Raw genomic sequence first — 16,853 nt, 5'->3', positions numbered from 1 at the left:
TCTCGGCTCACCGCAACCTCCGCCCCCTGGGTTCAGGCAATTCTACCTCAGCCTCCTGAGTAGCTGGGATTACAGGCGCGCACCACCATGCCCAGCTAACTTTTTGTATTTTTAGTAGAGACGGGGTTTCACCTTGTTGATCTCGTGATCCACCCGCCTCGGCCTCCCAAAGTGCTGGAATTACAGGCGTGAGCCACCGCACCCGGCCTCCGCACTCTTTTAAACAAGCCGATCTCTCTGAGCAAGCATTCACTCACCACGAGGGGGATGATGGTGCTAAGCCATTCATGAGAAATCTCCCCCATGATCCAATACCTCTCAGCAGGCCCCACCTCCAACACTAGGGATCCCATTTCAACATGAAATTCGGAGGGACAAACATCCACACTGTACCACTGGGTGAAGGTTATGAAAACTTTGTTTTCGCACCCTTTCTAAAGGATTCCAAATAAAATTTTATTTATTGTTTGTTCCATTTTATGTTGTTTCTATTTTCATTAGAATGAAATGAATAGAATCTTATCAATGTTTTGTCTATCTAGTAAATGAAAAGACCCGAATTTTTAAAAGCATCGAACATCTCAAAAACTGAGTTTGCAGTTTTTAATTATATCTTTATAATTAAAAAATAGCACAAAGTTACATGCTGAATAATGGCATGTTCCAAAAAAGATTAGTCTCCTCTTCCAAGTGGCAAATTCAGTAGTGTTTAGGACAAGCACTCAAACAGTGTACGATGTGTAGAAAAATGTCTATTTCCTTCTTTTTTTCATCGGCTTACATATTTTTCTTTCTTTTCACACTAAAAATTCTTTTTCTTTTTTGTAATTGACAAATAGTAATTTTACATATTCGTGGGGTACATAGTGATATTTTGATACATATAATGTATAGTGATCAGATCAGGGTAATTAGCATATCTGGCATCTCAAACATTTACCAGTTCTTCGTTTTAGGAACATTCAGCATCCTTCTTCTAGCTATTTGGAACTATCTACTATTTTAACTATAGTCAGCCTACAGCAGTGTAATATATTAGAAGTTACTTCTCCTGTCTAGCTGTAATTTGGTAATTTGGTATCATTTAACAAATCTCTCGCTATGCTTCCTTCCTCCTACTCTCCCAGCCTCTAGTATCCCTGTTTTACTTTTTACTTCTATGAGATCAACTTTTTTTAGCTTTCACATATGAGTGAGAACATGTGGTGTTTAACTTTCTGTTCCTGGCTTATTTTGCTTAACATAATGTCCTCCAGTTCCATCCATGTGGCCACGAATGACGGGATTTCTTTTTTTTTTAAATGGCTGAATGGTATCCCACTGTGTATATATCCCATATTTTTTACATCCATCTGCTGTTGGACACCTACATCGATCCCATATCTTGGCTATTGTGAACAGCACTGCAATAAACACAAAGGTACAGATGTCTCTTCAATATAATGATTTCCTTTCCTTTGGATAAATTCCCAGTAGTAAGATTGCTAAGAATTTTATTTTGTAAAGTATTTTTTTTTATGGACCCGGAAAAAAATTGTGAGGGTTCTCTTTTGCTCTCAACTTGCTCCCTTAAAAGTGGCGGTGAAACTGTTCTAGGAACAGGCTTGGAATCAGCCTGATCAGTGCTTGGCTCCAAGCAACCAAATCTGTAAGGCGTTGGACCTTAAGAAAGTTCTCCCATCTCCTTGGATACTTATCTCAAAGGAATGTGGTTGTGCGGATTAAATGGGATAGTTTGTGTAAAGGGTGCTTGGACCATAGGACGCACTCCTTAACTGAAAGCTACTTATTCCACCCCATCCCAAAGGCCTTCCCGGTCATGCTAGGCAGGTTCTAAAGAAGCATCCTTTCTGAAGTTCTCTAGGATGCATAGTCTGACCCCAAAGTCCTGTCCTGCAGCTATTGCTAGGAGTCCGGGGTCTCTCTTATGGGCTTACAAGTGTCCTGGGGATGCTTGTTAAGGGGAGAATCTAGAATCAGTCAGTGGTCAGTTGCAGAAAACAGAATCCACTCTAACTAGCTTAAGGAGAAAGGGATTTATGATGGGGTAAAAGTGGCTCAAAAAATTGTTGAAGAAGCTGACTCCAATCTGAGCTTTCAGGGGAGCTCAGCCTCAGGACCACACTGCCTCTTCGACAGTGGAGAAAGCTGCTACCGCCCATGGGAGGCTGCCAAACCAGGAGAGCACTGCTGCTGCCGACTAAAGGCCTTGCTGTCTCCGCACCGCAGCAAAGGGATGCCCCTGTCTCCTCGCGCACCTCCCCCCACACTCAGCATCGTGAAGGAGAATCGGAGTTGGGACAACATAGCTCACAGCCAGAACACAGCAGCAAAGAAGGCAGGGATAGGCCATGTTATTTATTTATTTTTTTAGAGGATGTTTTTCTTTAAAAAAAGAGACAGGATGCCCCTATGTTACCCAGGCTGATCTCAGACTCCTGTCTCAGCCTCCCAAAGTGCTAGAATTCCAGGAGTGAGACACGACACTCGGCCAGTGCCATTTGAGCTTTACCTTCTGCATTACAAGAAAGCATCTTGCAAGGAGTTTAATGGGCGATGAATAAGCACATCCACAGTATCCCCCACAGTCCACACCTCTGGTCCCTGTGCACCCCAATTTCCATGTTTAAACTTCCAAACAAAAACATCAGTGGAAACAGTAACTCCCATTCCACCTATTGCACCTACCCACATATAAACAAGTGAGTGCTTAGCAAAATATCTCATTTACCAATTCATCCATTTCTGTGCTCTGTTAGTTTTCCTCTGGTTCATTCACAATTGTACCTGATGTCCTGAAGTCTGTTAACCAAAATATGAGGTTAACTGTCACATCCCTGCCACCAGGCCCCCTTGTTCATGAGCAACTGAACTGACATACCCAGGACCATCCTGGACACCTGATTATCAAGAGCCTTCTCTACATAGATGAACTTTTGATGAGCATTCAAACAGTACACCCACGACTTTGCTGAAAGGGCTACTTATGTATACTTCCTCAGACCTCCGTGTTATCAATCCCCATTCTTGCCCTTTTCAAGCCCTTGACTATCCTTAAGGAAAGAGTCAAGTAAAGAATATTCAATTAAAGAGTATTATTGAGCTTTTATTATATGTCAGGAATAAATAAAACGGTAAACGAGACACAAACCCCCAAACCCTGCCTTCCCGGCACGTACTTTCTGGCGCTGGGTACCGCCTGCTCATCCGTGTAGATGTGTACTCTCAGTCATTTCTCTTTCCAGGCAAAATGAACTATTACATATACATTTTAAAGACAGTGGGGAATGTTCCTTCTCCGTCGTCTTTCATTGCCAGCCTTCACAGGGGCTGCAATCCTATAGCATTAACCTGCTGACTAGTCTCATTACATCAAGCAAGATCAACTAGGCTCAAATCCTTTTTTTTTTTTTTTTAGACAGAGTCTCACTCTGTCACCCAGGCTGGATGCAGTGATGCAATCTCAGCTCACTGCAACCTCCACCTCCCGAGTTCAATTCTCCTGCCTCAGCCTCCCAAGTAGCTGGGAGTACAGGCACGTGCCAGCACACCTGGCTAATTTTTTGTATTTTTAGTAGAGATGGAGTTTCACCATGTTGGCCAGGCTGGTCTTGAACTCCTGACCTTAAGTGATTCACCCACCTTGGCCTCCTGACTTTATTCTTTATTCTGAAGACAACTGGTCATGGGGGATGCCAAGTGAAGCTATGGGGTGGGCTGAGGGTTAGGGGATTCCAGCAGGAGTAGGTATCCTGGGGCGTATGACCATTGGCATGGCCTGTAGGCTCCCCCACTCCCAATTCATATGTTGAAATCCTAACCCCCAAGGTGATGGTGTTAGGAGGTGAGGCTTCTGGAAGGTAATTAGGTCACAGTGGTGGGGCTGTCATGCATGGGATTATTAAAATGACCCCATAGGGAGAGTTGCCCCTTCAACCATGTGAGGACACGGTAAGAAGGCACCATCTATGAACCAGGAAACATGCTCTCAGTAGACACTGAACCTTCATCTTGGACTTCCCAGCCTCCAGAACATGAGGAATAAATTCCTGTTGTGTATAAGCCACCTACGCTATGATATTTTGTTATAACAGCCCAAATGGACTAAAACACCCAAATACACATGCAGCCCACAAAATGACCAAAGGAGACACTGGGCAAAGGTTTCAGGCCTGGACATTCATTCAGCAAGTAGACCATGGCCCTGAGGGCGGGCAGTGTGAGGTTACCACCCATGAGAAAACTGGACAAGCATCTGCCAACATCCTGCCAGCCCACAGGGCTCCTGCCCCCTTGAGCACTGCTCCTGCCATGGAGTTCCTCTCTATTGCCTCACTTTGGACCCTCGTGGGAAACGAAGCCTCTCTCCGACCACAGTCTGTAGTTGAGCGCCAATACACCTGGGCTCCAACCTCCAGTGTCCACAGGCCAATTTGACCTCAGCTCTGCACGTCTCACGCAGCACCAAGACGGCTCTTTGCTGCTGCCTGTTCTGTGCTCTTGGTGCTGGCACTGACCTCGTGTTTGCTGCTGTTTGGGGTTTCCTAAGTTGGGATTTGTTTCCTTGTTTGTTTTGAGCCTCAGCCAGGGGCAGACCTGTGGGTCAAATCCAGCTGCCGCTTGTTTTCATACAGCTCAAGGAGTAAGAACGGCTTTTAAACTTTTAAGTGGGTTACATTTTAAATGGTTATATAAGTACCAAAAAAATAGCTTCGATTTTGCCTTTTGTGCTACAAAGGCCTAAAATATTTATTCTTTGGTCCTTCACAGAAGCGTTTGTCAACTCATGCTCAAGGACATCGCTTGTGTAATTTCCCACTGGGTTACTCCATGTAGCTAAGCTGTCCACCCCCAAATCTCAGCAAGGCCCTTCTCTATGACCAGCTCCCAGCAGGCTGGCCCTGACCTCCCTAAAGGGAACAAAGGAGGAAGCACACTGGGTGGGGGGCAGGAGAAACTGGTTCCAGCCTCTCACTCACCACCAGCTTGCTTTGTGACTTCTGGTAAGCCCATTCCCTCTCTGTACCTCAGGTCCCTCTCTGTCAAATGGGGAGTTTAGATGTGAATCACCTTGGGAATCTCTCTCAGCACCATCCGTCCTCTTCAAACCATTGTCCTCCATAACCATGAGGAACACACAGAGAGAACAAGGCACAGTCCCAAGGAACCCCAGGATTCAGTCCACGATCAATTCTTCATCCTGGGGCATGGGTGACAGGCCATACAGGCACACAGACACACATGCTGTACACTGCAGACACGTGCACATACCTGAGTGCCTGTGCACACACACCACACATTCATGTACCATACACAGAGGCACACACAGACACACTACACACACATACAAATATACCACATACCTGTGTGCAAGTATACACACCACAACCATGCACCACACACACAGAGGCACACACACACTCCATATATATATACACACAATACACACACATGCCACACACACAAAACACAAACCACACACAGATATGCACACACCAAACACACACAGATGCACACATACAGCTACATCACCTACCACACACAGACATCACAGATATACACATGGATACAGATAGTCATCACACACAATTACCAGACATGCAGGCCAAGTACACAGGTGCACACCCACACCACACACACAGAGACCTACGTAGACACAGACGCATGGTGCTCTGGGCAAAGAATTGTGACTGCATCTCGTGGGCTCTCAGGTTGGGGGCCACAGCAGAGCTCTAGGGACACATCCCTGGGGGATCCCTCCTTGACTCTGGTCTGATTAAGTCAGCTCTGCAGAAACCAGAAAATTAAATTTGAGGCCATGTCTGTGTTCCGGATATGGTGCATAATTTCAGGATTACTTTGGGTAGAGAAGAGAGAAAGGACTCTTCTTTTTTTAAACTGGGTTTGGAAAGGAAAACATTGCGGGGGCTAACGCACATTGCTGGGTGAGGTCATGAGGGGTGTGGTTTGGAGCAATGTGGCAGGCGTCTGTGCAGGCAGCAAGCCCTGCTTTTGGGGTCAGGGAGGATGTTGGTAATACAGGGGTTATAAAGAAAGAGATTACATTCAATTAATGAAATATTTTCTTACAATCATGTTTTTGCTGAAGTGCATGTGAACCCTGACCACAGGCCTGAGAAGTCAAACACTAAATATATAGTCTGTGTCTGCCAGAATATCTCCCAAGCTATGTTTTAATATGTGTCAAAATTCAGATTTATCCTGGAGTCAGGGGAAGTCAGAGAGGAGCCATTGACCTATAGGTACTGAATACCATGGTTAGTACAATGATTATGCAACCTTCACAGTTTGCTGGGTTCTTCCACCCACAGTCTCTCATTTGATTCTCACAATAACAATGTGAAAGGCTCTGTTGTCTCTTCTGCTGAAGAGGAAAACAAGCCGAGAGAGAGAGAAAGGTGACCTCAAGGTCATTGCCTGAAAACCGCCTTGCTGCCGTCCAGCTCTGCCCTCAAGCGATCTCTTGTGAGAGCACAAACCTGCAACACAGCAAGGAAGCAAACCCACTGTTTGTGTCTCTTCACTTTGCAATCCCAAACCTATCAGGTGCAGATGGAAGAGCAAGCCCTTAAGGTTAATAGAGCAGAATTAGGAAATCCTGAGCAAAATCTCTTCTCCCTGAGACGACTGGTTGTCTGAACAGCCGCCAAAACACAGCACTTAACACAAAGCACTGTGTTAAGAGGGATTCTGAGACTGTGCTTCAGGAAAGAGCTGCACGATCTCTTGGTGCTGTCTCCCGTGACAGTTGTAGGGAGGGGCTTATTGTCATCTTCGCTTTGGTCTCAGTTTCATTATCTGTAAAAGCGAAGGAATTGCTGTCAGTCTGGGTCTGTGAACTAATGTGCCTACCCAGATAGGAAACACCTTGGTAGACCAGACGGATTACTTTGTTCTCTCATTGCTATCAAGAACTACCTGAAACTGGGTAATTTATAAAGAAAAGAGGTTTAATTGTCTCAGAGTTCCACAAGTTCTACAGGAAGCCTGGCTTGGGAGGCCTCGGGAAACTTACAGTCATGGCAGAAGGTGAAGAAGAAGCAGGCACGTCTTACGTGGGCTGAAGCAGGAGGAAGAGAGTGAGCCCTACTACACACCTTTAAACAACCAGCTCTCACGAGAACTCACTCACTATCGCGAGTCACCTCCCACCAGGCCCCTCATCCAGCACTGGGGATTACAATTCCACATGAGATCTGGATGGGACACAAATCCAAACCACATCCCCAGACCAAGTGTAGAAACAACCTAAAAGAAGGAAGGTTGGGATCTTTGTCCAATCATTGCCATGTGGGGATGTGGGCTTTGGGTTAGAGTGACAGTTTCTCAATCATTCAAGATTTCACATTTTAAAAAATTCTGTTAGGTGGCAACTAATTTGAATATTTTTAAAAAAATACTTGTGCTAACTGTGCACGTGTACATGTGCTGTCAGGCTGGGTGTGGCCCACAGACCATTGCTTTGCAAGCTTTGGTTTAAATAATCCCCAAGTTTTCTTTCATTTCAAAAATTCTAAAATTTGGCGTGGGATGCAAGTCCACAGACCACGTGCATGTGAAATGTTTCTCAATAGCTCTAGAGTTCTGAACTCGGTCCCTCACCTACATGGGCCGAGATTATCATTATCACCTGCTAGGTGCCTACTGGGCTTCTACAAACATTGTCTCATTTGGGCTTCATGACTCATCCAGCTGGCTTTTCTCTCTTATTTTGCAGCTGAAGACACAGGCTCAGAGAGATGACTAATTTGCCCAGGGTTGCCCAGCACATAACCAAATTGAAATTTACTCCTTGGTGATTTCCCAAGATTTTGGTTTTGTGGATGGAAATTCCATGACATAATCAGCACTCCATGGAAACACAATGATAAATGCATAAAGCCTGGGAGGGCTTCACCCCAATACTGTATCTAGATCCACTGTGGAATTTCCAGCATTCCCAAGGATTGTAACTTGATCATCTTCAGTAAAGAACCCAGCAGGCATTATCAGGCTGGGCCAGTACTGGTAGCCCCTGGGTGAGCAATTTCTTGGCAGCCCTCCAGCCCATAAAGTGTCCTAAAAGGTCACCTGGTTTTGGCTCTTGGTAGAAGGTGGGAGAGATGAAGAGGCCCTGAAAGCTGGGATCTTTCCCATCTGTTCCACATTACATTGCTGTTAAATATGTCATGATGTCCATTGGACCAACAAATACAAGCAGAACTGATAGCTTTGTTTAAGGTTCATTGACTGACATCATTGGTAATTAGATGACATACTTTTTCTCTCATAACTGGAGTGGACTGGTTCAGTGAGGGATTTGGAAAGAGAACAGGCGCTCATCCCCTAAGTTGAGTAGGAAGTATCTTGATGCTGATGGACACGAAAAACAGTGACACCTCTAGGGATGGGGGTGGAAAAGAGAAATGCTTTCCCATTGTCTCAGCCATAGAGATGAAGTCTAGAGACTAAAGACTTTCTGAGTGTCTATTTATCCATCCATCCTTCCATCCATCCTTACAATTATCCATCCATCCATTCATCCTTCCATCCATCCATCCCTCAATCCATCATCCATCCATATATTCAACCATTCATCCATCCATCCATCCATTCATCCATCCATCTGTTTATCTCTCCAACCATTCATACATACACACATACATTCAACCCTCCATTCACTCATTCATCAATCCACCCATATATTCAACCATTCATCCATCCATCCATTCATCCATCCATCTGTTTATCTCTCCAACCATTCATACATACACACATACATTCAACCCTCCATTCACTCATTCATCCATCCACCCATTCTTCCATTCATCCATACATACATCCAGTCATTTATACGTACATACATACCCACATACATCCAACCCTCCTTTCACTCATCCACCCATCCATCCATCCTTCCATTTATCCATCCATCATCCAGTCATCCACCCTTCCATTCATCCATCCCTACATCCAACCATCCATCCATCCTTCCATCCATTTATGCACCCATCCATCCTTCCATTTATCCATCCTTCCACCTATCCATCCATCCACCCATCCATACATCCGGTCATCCATCCATTCATCCATTCCTCCATCCATCTATCCAACCATCCATACATTATCTATCCATATATCTGATGATCTATTCATCCATCTATTCATCCATCCATCTGTCCATCTCTCCAACCATCCATCCACATACACACATACATCCACCTTCCATTCACTCATCCCTCCACCCATTCATCCTTCCATTCATTCATCCATCAGCCATCCCTATATCCAACCATTCACCCATCCAACCATCCATTCACCCATCCAACCATCCATCCATCCTTCCATCTATCCTGCCATTTATTCATCCTTCCATGTATCCATCCATCCACCCTTCTGTACATTGTATACATCCATATCCCCATCCATTTATCTCCATTGCTGGAAGGGAACCACAAGCCAAGGGATGTACATGGTTTCTAGAGGCTGCATAAGGCAAGGAACAGATTATTCTCTGGATCCTCCAGAAGGAACATAGACCTAATGACTTGATTTTTAGCCTCATTTTAGGACTTCTGAACTCTGTAGCTTAAGATAATAAATCTGTGCCATTTTCAGACACCAGGTATGTGGTAGTTTGCTATGGCAGCCATAGGAAACTCACATACAACTAGAAGCATTAAATGAGCTAATACGCAAAACTCGGTTAGCACTGTGCCTGGAGCATAATAAATGCTCACAAAAGTAGTAGTGACTCTTATTTTTGTGAGTGCTCTTATGAAGTACTTTGGGGATGTGGCCTTGCCCTCCGAGGAGCTCTCAGTCTATTGGAGATAAGAGAAGTAACTTTCCAAGGGGTTGGATAAAGGGAAGGTAAAGAGAAGCCCCAAAAGTGGGGAAGACTGTGGTTTTGCTACCTGAAACTCACTCACCATGTGACCACTCGGGCTCCAGAGGGGTAAGCGGTGTGTTAACACCTCATCCTAACATCAGGGTGATGTTGCAACAGCATAGCCAGATCCAGAGCCAACTGCAGGCCCAGTGGAGAGGGGGCTTTTCACATCCAGCCAGGGGCCTGGTTCTGAGCACCCATCCCTCAGGCTTCTGGGCAGCTTGTAATGCACTTCTTCATGCACTGACATGTTTAATTCTTGTTTAATCCTCGTAATAATCCTCTCTTGTTTTCTAAGCACTATTTTTGTTTCCAAGTGGTAATAGCTAAATTTGTTTCTGATTCAAAATGTAATGCATGCTCACGAAAGCAAATTCAGTAGACAAAGACAGTGAACGGCATTTTCTACAATACTCGTGATTAGTCCCAAATATTCACACTCCCTCTACCGGCTCCCTGTGGCATGTGCTTTATCAGGGCCCACTGCTCTGGGTAGGGGGTTCCCCACGTCTTGGCTCTAGGCTCAGCTATGCAACTTGTTTTGACCAATGGTGGGAGCAAATGTGACAGTAAGCAGAGGCCTGAAAGCCCTAGCACCTCTGCCACCTCCATGAGAACCAGCTAGATTAGCATGTTCTCGTGGCACTCGGGGCAGAGATGCTCATGCCCATTTTACAGAGACACATGGCCTATTTGCTACATCATTTCAGTGGACAGTCAGCTGCTATTGAACCTGTTAAGTGAGCCCAGCCACCACCAAAAGAACCACCTAGCTGAGACCAGCCTGCATCGCTGACCCGCGTATTCCTAGGATAAACAAACGTTTATTTTTTTTGTTTTTTGTTTTTGCAGGCGTGTGTGTGTGCGCGCGCGTGTGTGTGTGTTCTTATGAAACTTTATTTTTTATCATACTTTAATAAATTTGAAAAGCAATTTCAGGCTAGGCGTGGTGGCTCAAGCCTGTAATCCCAGCACTTTGGGAGGCCGAGGCGGGTGGATCACGAGGTCAACAGATCGAGACCATCCTGGTCAACATGGTGAAACCCCGTCTCTACTGAAAATGCAAAAAATTAGCTGGGCATGGTGGTGCATGCCTGTAATCCCAGCTACTCAGGAGGCTGAGGCAGGAGAATTGCCTGAACCCATGAGGCGGAGGTTGCGGTGAGCTGAGATTGCGCCATTGCACTCCAGCCTGGGTAACAAGAGCGAAACTCCGTCTCAAAAAAAAAAAAGAAAAGCAATTTCAGCAGTCTCAGGAAAAATCAATGTGCAAAACTCACAAGTATTCCTATATACCAATAACAGACAAATAGCCAAATCATGAGCGAACTCCCATTCACAATGTTACTAAGAGAATAAAATACCTAGGAATACAACTAACAAGGGATGTGAAGGACCTTTTAAAGGAGAACTACAAACCACTGCTCAAGGAGGTAGGAGAAGACACAAACAGATGGAAAAACATTCCATGCTCATGGTTAGGAAGAATGAATATCGTGAAAATGGATGGCCATACTGCCCGAAGTAATTTATAGATTCAACGCTATCCCCATCAAGCTACCATTGACCTTCTTCACAGAAATGGAATAAACTACCTTAAACTTCATATGGAACCAAAAAAGAGCCTACAGAGCCAAGTCAATTCTAAGCAAGAAAACAAAACAAAACCAAAAACCAACCAACAAACAAAAAAACCCCAAATGCTTATTGTTCTAAGTTACTGGATTTGGGGAGTTTGTCATGTACCATTATTGTTAATAATTATAAGAACAGCTACGAATGACATGTACTGAAGGCTTACAGTGTGCTGGGCTTATTACTAAATGCTCTTTAGACATCAGTGTTTCTTTTTTTTTTTTTTCAGACAGAGTTTCGCTCTTGTTACCCAGGCCGGAGTGCAATGGCGCGATCTCGGCTCAGGGCAACCTCCGCCTCCTGGGTTCAGGCAATTCTCCTGCCTCAGCCTCCTGAGTAGCTGGGATTACAGGCACGCACCACCATGCCCAGCTAATTTTTTGTACTTTTTAGTAGAGATGGTGTTTCACCTTGTTGACCAGGATGGTCTTGATCTGTTGACCTCGTGATCCACCCGCCTCGGCCTCCCAAAGTGCTGGGATTACAGGCGTGAGCCACTGCGCCCAGCCGACATCAGTGTTTCTTACTAACATATCTAGATAGGAATCACCTAGAAGTTTGTAAGAAGGTCCCAGCGTCCCAGCTTGACTTAATCAGAAAATCTGAAGAGATGCCTGGGAACCTGCATTCTAAAATCTCTCTTTTGATTTTTGTGCACCATATACCTGGGAACCATTAACACGTGTTATCTCATTTCAGCTACACAGCATTCCCATGGGGCAGAGATCCTCATGCCCATTTTACAGACAAGGAAAGTGAGGCTCAGAGGAATTAAGTTTGCTAGCTCCAGGTGAAGCCAGAACTTGAACTCAGGCTTTGTGATAGCCACAGATCAGGCCTTTGGTTTGTCGCCAAGGCTGCCTGCCGTGGTCCAGGGCTGGCTTGGAAAGCTCCTCTCTGCCTGACATTCTAGGAGCTGCCTTTGGTGACCAGCGCTAAGTGCTGTTCTGGGCTCACCCAAAGCTGGGGTTGCTCCAGGAAGAGGCGAGAAGTGGCAGGGGATTAAAGTCTGCTTTCTTTACTAAAATGGAAATTGTTGTTAAATAAGAGCATCAATATTTAATTACCCGCAGTCACTCCTCTTTGCATAACAATTTCAAGTCCAGATTCAATATGGAGCAAGCTTAACATAAACATAACACCTGGGTGCAAGTCCCATACCTTCTGGATGAAAGTCAGCTGTTCCTGCTTACTCACCCCAGGACTAGTTTCCGTGGTCTGCTCTGAAAAGAAGCCTTTTATTGTATGCTCACTTCCGCTCCCAGGTGATGAAAAGTGCCAGCTACCCGTCCACAAGGCCTTCTCACACCACAAATGGCTCCAACATTAAAAATCTCACCGTTTCGCTGCTAAAGACCTTTAGAGTGCAGTCCACCATCTGAGGTAGAGGCAATGGTGGTGCAGTTTCCCCATGCCATTGGCTGCACCTCATGACTCCAAAGCAGCAAGTTTCAGGGGCTACTTTTCCCTTTTCTCTCCATGACTTATGTCCCTTTCCCTAGATTTTCTCCTCTTCTAAGCTCAAAGCAGAAAAGATGCAACCATCTTAAATTACCTCTGTCTCCATGTGCTCTCCAAAGGCTGATACGCAAATCGCAGCCCACGCTAGAATTCTTCCTTCTGACCTCGGCTGCAGCCTGTCCTCTAGGCTCGCTGAGCTGTTCTCTTGCCCATCGCAGGGTCTGGGGCAGCAAATCACTTCTCAGGAAAGCCTGCTGCGTTTAACACTTCATCACCTCCTCTGAGAAATATTTCTGGGACCTGCTACTTCAAAATGGCAGGCTTATTCTCTGTCTACACACTTTAAAGATAAGAGCAACAGAACCTTGAGACAAATTCCACAGACATTTTTTCAGCTGAGTGAAAATGTGAAATGGCTTAGCATTTGAGAGGCCCACAGATGGCCAGGGATGACTGGGGATGTTGGGGCAGGAGATGGGGTGGTGAGACATGAAGACAGAAAGAAAGACAATGACCAGATCATGAATAGGGAAGTGACAAAACTAAAATAACCACAGTAATAGTTATAGTAGCTAATTCTCACACCGTGCTTATCACGTATTGGATAGCTATAATAACTCATTTAAACCTCACAATGGCTCTATGAGGCCAGCACTGTTATTACTCCCATTATACAGAAGAAGAAACAAAGGCTTCCTTGGTTCCTGTCATTTATAAGCCAGATCTTCCAGACTGTTACTGAGGAATGCCCCCCTAACCTCTAGAATAGTTTTTCTGTACATTTCCTTTTCAGAATTATCTTAGTTCGTTTTTGTGCTTCTATGATAGAATACTTGAGACTGGGTAATTTATAATGAACAGAAATGCATTGGCTTATGGTTCCGGAGGTTGGGAAGTCCAAGATCAAGGTACTGGCATCTTGTGAAGGCCTTCTTGCTGTGTCACCACTTGGCAGAAGGTGTCACATGGTGAGAGAGAGAGGGAAGGAGGCCAAACTCATTCCTTATAAGGAACCCAGTCCCACAATAATGGCATTAATTCATTCATGAGGACAGAGCCCTCATGACTTAATCACCTCCTAAAGGTCTCACCTCTCAAAGGTCTCGCCTCTCAACACCGTTGCACTCAGGACTAAGTTTTTAGCCTATGAACTTCTGGGGACACATTCAAACCATAGCAGGAATGCTAGCAACAACTGACATTCACTGTTTGCCACCCAAGATCCTAACCAGTATGGGGCAAGCTGAGGAGTCGTCATTTATTCCACTACCTGAATCTTTGTTTACTCCTTTGCTCCTGAGTCTGCCTCCCAAATCCCAAATATGTTCATTTTCCAGATACCTCTCAGCCGCAACAGGAGACAGTTTTGCCTCCCTGCTCTACGGACGTTCGGTGACGTCTAGAGACATTTTCGTTGTTATGACTGGGGAGGGCGTGTTGCTAACATCGTCTAGTGTGTGAAGGTCAGGAATGCTGCTAAATTCCCTACAATACACAGGACCGTCTCCAATGACAAAAAATCTATCCAGCCACAAATGCCAGTTGTGCCAAGGCTGAGGCATCCTATTCTAAGCCTGGGGTCCTGCTTTGTTCTTGAAACTGGCCCCATATGAGGGTCCTATTTCTGAATTTCCCCCTTTAACTAGAACTGTGAGAGCTCTTTCCTGCCTCCACTTAATGCCAGCAAACTACCTTTGGCTCTCTGTGGGGCCTGACCATTTGCTGGTGTGGTCACCTGCTCCCTGTCACCATCGCCACATGCCACTGGACATCTGGGCATCCTCCACCACCCATGGCAGGTCCACTCTACCCACCTGCCCTCCCACAGTGCCAGCCTTGACACGTGGGCACAACTTGCCCCCAGGTCTTGGCCAAAACCAGCTGCTCTTCCAAGACACAAAAGGGACACCTACCAGAGTGAGGTCATCTCACTCTATGACACAGTGTCCAGCTCAGACAGAACACCACCCACCAGCTTCCTGCTGAAGCTATTCATTTCCCAGGCTTCCAGAGACCCAATTCCCTAGAGTTCCAGTGTGGGGGCGAACCCGGCAGCAGAAAGAAAAGACTCTGTGACCTGTGCCTAAAAATAAAAATATTATTCAATTTCATGTCTGACAGACTGAATGTCTGACGCAGAAAGCAAACCCATGGCAACTGCAAAAACACACTGGAAATCTTTTCACTTGGGTGGATCAGAATGAAGCAAGGCTGGACTTTCTGGAGACAGAGAGTTTCTCAGCTCCACTCTCTGGTTTTGGGCTGGGATGAGGGTGTCTGTGGGTATGTGGGAAGGAGAAAGGGAGTGGACCCCACACAGCTGGTCTCGTTTTTTTGGGCTTCCCCTGCCTTCCTGGGATTGTGCCCTCTCTTGAAATACATGCAGCTTTAGAAGTAAATTTCCACTAGAACAGGGGAGGCTGGAGGGCAAGTAAACACAGAGACTTCATTTGGGTCCCCAGTTCAAGTGAGCCCCTTTTATTTTACACCCTCGTGAAACTGTGGGCTATGGATGAGCCAGACAGAACTACCTTTGTCCCCCAAATCCTTACCTGGCTTTAGGTTTTGCTTCTGGTCTCTGCCTTGTTTGTAGCATCTTCCCCTCTCATCTCTGCCCCACTAAATCTGACTAATCTTTCTGAGTCCAGCTAAAATGTCACTGCCTCCAGGAAGGATTTCCAGATTTTTTTCTCTCTGCTAGCCTTATCCCAATCTTTGCAGGCAGCAGTGGTCTCTGCCCACCCAGGGTTCCCATAGCATTTTGTCAATGTGTATATTGGTCCCTCTAGCTCAGCAAGGCAGGGCTGGGAGCACCTTGGAGGAGAAGTCAGGTGTACCTGTTCAAATCCCAGCTCTGTTCCTAAGTGGTTGTGTTACTTTGAGCATTCCACCTTTGCATGCCCTGATTTCCTCACCTAGAAAATGATGGCCCCATTGCCTACCTTGTAGGACGGTTATGATTTTTAAGTAGGAAGTGTGTAAGGAATTGCTGTATACCACAGTCCCCTGAAGACACTGGCTATCGATCGTATTCATCAGCTTCAGAATGGGCTCTGGAGCTAGACATGGGTTTGAGGCCTGGCTTCACTGCTTAATGGGTTTTAGGAGTTGAATTGTGCCCCACAAAAAAAGATACATTGAGCTTTTACTCACAGTAACTCAGAATATGAACTTATTTGGCTATGGGATCATTGCAGGTGTAATTAGTTAAAACGAGGTTGGGCTTTTAATCCAACATGCCTGGGTTCTCATAAGGAGATGGCCCTGTGAGCATGGAGGCAGAGGTTGGAGTCAGCAGCTACAGCTACAGAATGCCAGGATCGCCAGCAACTGCCAGAAGCTCCGAGACAGGTCGGGAGTGGGTTCTTCCCCATGGCCCTCCAAGGAAACCAGCCCTGTTAAGACCTTGATTTTGGACTTCTGGCCTCCTGAGCTGTACAAGAATAAAATTCCTTTTTTTAAGCCACCCAGTCTGTGGTCATTTGTTACAGCAGCCTAGGAAACTAAGACAACAGGTGTTCACCTCTTTCAGTCATGGCTCCCAAGCCATAGTCCAGGGCTTAAGGGAGATTATACATGAAAAAGCGCTGGACACCCAGAAGAGGCAGAATTAATACTAACAGGATCTGAAACCCGATCACCTCCAGAAAAAGGAATACAGAAGTGGGGTGATATGTGCATTCCCAGCCTGGGCTAGAAGGAGGGAATGTGGACCCCAAGTGAGAAATCTAATCAGCAATGTCTGCTTTTATGTTTTCACACGTATTTATATTCTGTGACCTTTCACAAAGGCAGACTGTGCACTGGAACACTCGCCAGACAAGACAGAAAGGGTACCAGCCGGAGAGAGTACAGAGAGCACAGA

Source organism: Callithrix jacchus, chromosome 8, assembly GCF_049354715.1.
Source record: "Callithrix jacchus isolate 240 chromosome 8, calJac240_pri, whole genome shotgun sequence".
NCBI classification, from domain to species: domain Eukaryota; kingdom Metazoa; phylum Chordata; class Mammalia; order Primates; family Cebidae; genus Callithrix; species Callithrix jacchus.
The sequence above is the reverse complement of the archived record's forward strand: the minus strand, read 5'-3'. Positions refer to the sequence as shown.